The sequence below is a fragment of the Lytechinus variegatus genome, chromosome 3 (assembly GCF_018143015.1).
Source record: "Lytechinus variegatus isolate NC3 chromosome 3, Lvar_3.0, whole genome shotgun sequence".
Lineage (NCBI taxonomy): Eukaryota > Metazoa > Echinodermata > Echinoidea > Temnopleuroida > Toxopneustidae > Lytechinus > Lytechinus variegatus.
This window is the reverse complement of record NC_054742.1, coordinates 61,308,652-61,315,992: the sequence shown is the minus strand read 5'-3', so window position 1 is coordinate 61,315,992 and position 7,341 is coordinate 61,308,652. Positions and strand designations below refer to the sequence as shown.

Sequence of the window (7,341 nt, the reverse complement as noted above, 5' to 3'; positions counted from 1 at the left end):
TCATCCACATTGTGCTGCTCCCAACCCAGGTGAGGCAAATGTGAGCTGGTAAGAATTTATTCATTGAAATGCAGTACCTTGTGCCAGCTGCTGTCCTAAAATGAGGGTAATTATGCAGCATCATTGCCAAGTGCGTAGTGACTTCTGATAAAGTATGTGATCAGAGCCTTAGACCTTCATGTTAATCCTAATCATCATATCATTCTGAATAAAAAAAAATAATTCCCACCTCCCTATCTGATCTTTAGATAAATAGGAGGAGCAGTTGTTTAAAGAGCAAATGTCTCAATGCCAAAACAATCACATCCTTAACCTTGATAGTTCCACATGACATGATTGACATCTCAGTAAACATATAGCTTCCAGGGGCCTACCTATTAAGAAAAAAGGAATACAACAAGTTTAGAATTGAAAATATTTGTTTTATCCAGGTTTCTGACTCATTTTACTATTTTAATGGCAATAAGTTAATGTTTTTTTTTCACCACAGATTGTGTTTAGAGCTTCAGGGAGCAAAAATGCAAAGGGAGATATTGCTATAGATGATATTGATGTACATACCAGATCCTGTGATGATGGAGGAGGACCGACAACTTTGCCTGTGATTCGTAAGTGATCACCAAATTCATTGTTGTCATCAACTTGAACATACTGATATCTCCTCCATCATCAACATTTATCATTATTCATTACTGTCATCATCATTCTTATAATCTCCCCCTCTCCTCTTCATCATCATCATTATATACCATCTTCACCATTATTGTCCTTATCATCTTCCTCATCACCGTTATCGTCATCATCATACCATCTTCATATTCCTTGTGATTATTATAATCTTGATTATAATTATTATCATTGTCCCAGTCACCCTAGTAGTATAGTTGTACCTATAACGTCGTAACTAATCCCTATTGTTCTAAACAATAGAAATATAATTTATGATATGATCCTATTGTTCTAAACAATAGCATAAAATATTAATCCTCTTATAGAAATATGAAATAGATAAATATGAAGTATGGATCATAGAAATATGAATTATGGAAATATGAAATATGATATCAGAAACAATAGAAATATGAACTATGGAAATATGGAAATATGGATGACGTCAACGAGAACAATGAAATATGGAAATATGAAATATGAAAATATGGATTATGACTTAAAACAATAGAAATATGAATTATGGAAACATGGAAATATGGATGACGACACAGTGGAGAAAGATATGAAATATGTAAATATGGATTATGACCTAAAACAATAGGAATATGAATTATGGAAATATGAAAATATGGATGACGACACTGTGGAGAAATATATGAAATATGGAAATTTGAATGATGGAAATATGAAATATGACATCATAAAACAATAGAAAGTATGAAGATATGGAATGAGGGATGACGACACCCTGACGGAGAAACATGAAAAGACGAAGTATGAGCAACTATGAAATATGACATTGGTAAATAATAGAATCATAAGAAATATGCAAACATGCAAGATGGATGACGTCACCGTGGACGCGACAACCAGGGAACATGAAAACATGAAATATGGATTAGTAATTATGACACCGTACGACGATGGAAACGAAGGGGGGCACGGGGATCAAGAACGACGAAAGCAGGATTTTGAAAAATATTGATTAGAGTGCCAGGTCGAGATTTCAGGGGAGAGACAAGATTGACAGGCCCGTGGTTGTCAAACCCGATAAGACGGGTACAATGGGATGCGAAGAAACAAGGGAGTCGTAACGAGGACGGGTGTTTCTATGGTACAATGGAAACAATAGAAGGAGGAAGTGTTTGTCTTCGCAAGGGCCTGGGTCGGTGAAAGGATGAATGGGCGAGTGGATTTAATCGACTTTCGGGTCAAAGGACGCGTTGCAAGAATGGGTGCTCCGGTCGTCACGATGGAGAGATGAATGGGCGAGTGGATTTGATCGACGTACGGGTCAAAAAGACACATTACGAAAATTTCCCGTTTGATTCTCGACCTCACTTCGGACTGCAAACTGCGGTCGCATACCCCGTTTTGCGTTTGGGAAATCTCAAACAACTTTTCCAACCCCGATAAACCCATCTTGGCCAGGTAATCCCCTTGTCTCGATTTCACCACCACGGGCCAGCTAAACGAGCGTTGAGCCAAGGACGAAATGATAAACAACAGCTGTGCTATTACGTAAGACTTGTCTGCCTGTAGAAGGATCTTCAGAATGAAATTATTGTATTCGATATTAATCACGTTTTCAAAGGCATATTACATTCAGACATCCAATACTAGTCCATTTTCAATTTCGAACGAAGAAAATCGACCTCGAAATAAGGAAAGTATGCGGAATAAAAATTACGGTATGCTTAGCATGCAAGGACCGCGATGCATCCCATCTAGTTTCTGTGACCGTTGATGCTGGGGTGTATTATCTTCGGACCGAGGTCAAGAAACAGGTGTTTCTATACTTAAATTTCATGCTTGAGGGCAATAGGGTTTTGAGAAGAGATTTGATGATAAGGGAAACTTGGGGTATACTGCTCTTAAACGCAAGATTTTCGTCATGCATTGCAACATCGGATGACACCATGGCTGTTTTGAACAGAGGTCAAAAGGCATGTTTTAACGTGACAGGTTCAATGACGAGTGACCAGGAAGTAACACCCAGCATAAAAGCAGCGACCTTGGACTGATATATTTTATTCACGCCTAGAATTTCATCTTGTACACCACGCCAGCATCACTTACGTAAATATCACCATGTACCAGGAAAAACAGGAAGAGATCGTAGTCATCCCAGACACACAGCCGATGGAAGAGACGGCGGCCCATACGCAAAAAAGGCAAGATTTGCCTTCAAAGGGAAGACGGAGGCACCACCACAACAAGCTATCAATGAGTTCGTGGAGGAGGCGAGGAGGGAATCGGGTGGAAATCCAGCGACATCGAAAACGGTAAAAACACCACCAACACCACCGACCGGTGCTAACATCGCCCAGATAAACATATGCCAGGGTATAAAACCCAAAAATGTGACTGTACGAAAGTTTGGTGGCCTGTACGAAAGTTTGGTGGCCGCGTGTATGTGGACATCAGAGAATTCTATCTGCTTGGAGGCTAAACACTGCCGACCAAAAAAGGCATCACCTTGACGGAGATGGACTTCAAAAAAATCCAGATGTCGTTGAAGCAGATCAACGCTGCTATATACAAGGGCAAAAACATGTAGGAGAGACGGAGACCGGAGCAGATTGGGCTGGAGACTGTAGCGGGTTGGAGAGAGAAAACGGGACAGAGGGAGCAGATCAGGACTGGTCGGAGAGGAACAGAACTGGTTGGAGAGGAACAGAACGGACGGGTCTGAAGAGCAGAGAAAAATTGAACTATAACAAACACTGTTTAAATAAGAAGAACCAGATCACAACAAATTTGAATGTGGCATTTTTAAAATAAGTTTTTTTACCTGATCTTGTACATATTGTGTACGATTCGTCAATGTACCTTGTGTGAGTACCCTACATAAAAAAAAGTTAACCTGTTGGAGACTATAAGCCCCAATCACGTGTTTGGAGTATATATGGACACATGTTCCATAGCAAAATTACCCAATCTCCAACGGGTTATGCGTGTATGAATGAGCGTATGTGTTGACAACGTGTAAAGTATGTGTTGATGTATGTAGGAGAGATAGAAGATATAGAAATTAAGTGGGGGAAAAAGATTAAGAGTGTCTGAGAAAATTGTGATAAACAAAGTAAATTTTGTGTTGTAAATGTGTGGTAAATGAATTGAAGAATTTTGATGAGAAAAGAAAGGAATAGAGTGGTTGTTAAAAACGGTGTGAAAACATGTTTGAGCGATGAAGTTAAGTTTGTAATGAATATGTGGGACAAAAGAGTAGGTTAAAACAAACAAATAATATAACTGAAAAATAAATAAAGATAAGTATATAATATGAAATAAAAGTTTAAATGATATTACTAACGAATAGTTTATGAAATAAAATCAATAAACAAAAGAAGAAAATTGGGTTAAAAAAAAGAAATAAAAGAAAACACCTAAACAATAAAAGCTTTTGATATTTAGAATAAAAAATCAAATAATAAATGTGAGATTTTAATGAAAGTTGAATTAGATCATATGAGTAAATTAAATATAAACAGAGGTGGAGTGTATTTATGAGGATTTTTAAAACTAAAAATTATTTGTAAAAAATGGGGTACTGTTTGTGATCTACATGTGTCAATCATGAAAGTTAAAAAATAGAATAAAAGACATGTTGCAAGTGGGAATATGGGGTACAAAGGTAATTTCTATTGTATTTCATGTTCACTGAATGACATGTTGCCAGACATTATTTTTGGGTTTGATAGACTTCTTCGAAGGCAGGTACTTTTTTGTTTAGTTTGATGAAAAGAGTTCTTAATGACGGTCATTGTGAAACCGTATTAAGATCAGGGTGGTTAATCTTTTTGCGAAGAACTGGTCAGGAATAACGATGAATGGGTAAAGGAGTCTTTTTAATCCTGCCTTATGATGCGTGGGTCTCAAACATATCAATTTTTTAAATGTTAAAAGTTTTACTCAGTCGTGATTTGGTGTCCGTAGACGAAACATTGTTGATAAAACAAACATGGAATCGGAGCAAACAAAAATCATCAAGGTTGGAAAAGGCCTCGATGAGAAGCATTTTTATCGCAACAATACCCCGCAAGAACTCTACCACCAAACGCTTTGCGAAAACAATCAACATATGAAGGTTTTCAGCCTGATGGTGTACCAAGGGTTTTTATTTGCCCATTTTCGTCAATTTGATAAAGAAGATGGAATGGTCACCTTACAAGGGCATTCTATCATCATAGAGCAGGCTGAATTTGAGGAATTTTTGAAATACAAAATGGAACATATAAACCATGATATGAATAACTCGGTCTGTGTTTTTTTCTAAAATCCCATTTTGCCGGAACGTGTATGACATGTCAACTGTAAAAGGGGGTCATTTTCAGGTGCGAGGAATTGTATTTCAGGCGTACAACCGTACGTCAATACGTTTGGCACCATTTTCATTGGATACTGGACATTACGATATGAGTGACAGTGGAATGGTCCTAACCGATGTTGATTGGCAGAAATTTTACAGCACCAAGCCAAGATTGATGGACTTTGTTGAAGAACAAAAAAAAAACAATGGACACCGAGAACAAAAAAAAATCCATCATATCCACATTTAGAACTTGTCATTCTACAGAGAGGGCTCATGCAAGAGCGCACACGTCCGGGGAAGAGATACACCCACCCTTTTTGTCGGACAATACACGTCAGAACTATCTTGACCAATGAAAACGAAACCAAGTTCATTGAGTGACAGCATACGCATGAGGAATTTTTAAAGACGGTAGAAAATATGGGGGATTGATCATTTTACGACAAATCATAACCATACCGTTACCACGTACAGACCCTTGGCATCTGTTTGTTAGTTTGATTTAGAGTCATGGCATCGCAAGAGAGCTCGCCACCTTCCCAACGAACCTCCCGTTTTCGGCAACAATTGAAACATCTTTTAGATACCTTTTACAATTTCACGAATTCTCAAGCGGAAAAGACGGTGGACACAACAATCAACGCAGTACAGGGTGTGAAAGAGAGGAACACGGCAGACAATCAGGTAGGTGAACGTAATTCTAATAGAGACGTGCGCGGCGATAAATCAAACAACAGTGCTGCTCCCCATACCAGCTATGCCACTGATCCCCAAGCTGTACCACCACCACGGGTCAATTGTTTTAGCTCTGCCGACGATTCGGGAGATGAGTTTGTGAAAACGCCTGAAAAAACAAGCCCTTGAAAAGAAAAACGGGGGGTGGTGGTCAAAAAGGGGGGAAGGGTAAGAAAAAAAGTAAAATGTCTGAAAAAGAATCTGACCGTCTGTCTGAGGATGAAGACAGTATGCCCTTTTCGACATTTTCTGACACCCCACTTGTATCCACACCCAAATGGGTCTTTATTGACCAGCGCATGTCGAAGCGATTCGGAGTAAGGGAGGTATGGTATGACCTCAAAGCGGACACAGATCATATCACGACCATGTCTGCCATGATGTCATACCTCCGAACTTGCTTCGACGAGCTTCAAAAACTCATACTTGACAACACGGCGGAGAGGGATAACGTAAGGTTGGTTTTGGTTTCAGACCAACTCAACGTCCCCATCTCCACACCGTGGTCTAAACCGCGCGATTTTGACATTGACGCCATTTTGGAGCGCATTTGGCAGGTTCTTAAATAGCAGTCAGGATTTTTTTTCTCAACCCTGGCTTTACCATTCGATTTCATCACGTGGTAAACCCAGCTGGAGGTGGTAGGCCCAAGAAATACACCGGCGTTCCGGCAGGTGTTGCCGCCTTGAGAAAAAAATCCATCGTCTCTGTGCCTGTGGGAGAAGATGAGATGTGCTTTGAAAAAGCATTGGTAATTGCAAAGCTACAAAAGCAAAACAATGCGCTTTACAAATCGTGGTCTCGTAAAGACAGGGAACCAACAAACAATTGCTGCTTAAAGCGCGAAAATTGCATCAACTGGCTGGGGTACCCGTGGGCGTGGTTGACCGATGACAGTACGATGCGTTTCAACGTGTGTTGCTTACTAATTACAGACTCATGGTATATAGAAGTCGTAACACAGAAACCATGATATACGCTGGTCAGCCTGCAGCTGAGACCTTGTTTCTGTATCTCCATGACAACAGACATTACGACGTGATCACCAATATTGAAGCTTTTCTTTGCGCCAAATTTGTCTGCAGGACTTGTCAAGAGAAATTCAATGATCCGAGCCCGGGGATCCGAGATTTTATGTCTGTTGTCGTATATGCCATGACTGTTTTTCTACGGACTGTGATCGGCCAACTTTTTAGTAAAAGAAAAACAAAACAATTACATGTACTGCGTGTAATGTAACCTTTTTGACAGAGCGCTGTTTCCAGTTGCATAGCGTGACTCTGTTCAATGACAAGACAGCGTGCCAAAGAAATCGCAAATGCGTGCGATGCGAGAAAGTGTTTGATACTGAAATTGTGTCAGTTGAACAACATGACTGTTCGAAAACATGGTGTAGTGTCTGTAAGGTGACCGTAGATGGTAGATACCATGAATGCTATATGAAGGTGCCAAAAGAAAGCCCTCATTCCAAAGGGAAAGAGAACACCAACACCAACGATCGGTGTCAAGCACCTTCAGATTTGCAGCATACGCATAAGCGCGAGAAAAAAAAATTACACCAAGTACTTGTTCTTTGATTTTGAATGTTCACAGGACACTGGTGCACACCTCCCCAATTT

General features: G+C 39.7%; 1 protein-coding gene across 1 annotated transcript in view; it reads left to right on the top strand.

Moving 5' to 3' along the window:
* The first annotated feature begins 449 nt into the window (after positions 1–449).
* LOC121412101 (MAM and LDL-receptor class A domain-containing protein 2-like) overlaps positions 450–7,341 on the top strand; it is a 95,752-nt gene continuing 88,860 nt past the window's right edge. Inside the window, exon 1 of the mRNA XM_041605010.1 lies at positions 450–608. The gene's annotated coding sequence lies outside the window, so the exon portion shown is untranslated. The remainder of the gene's footprint in view (positions 609–7,341) is intronic.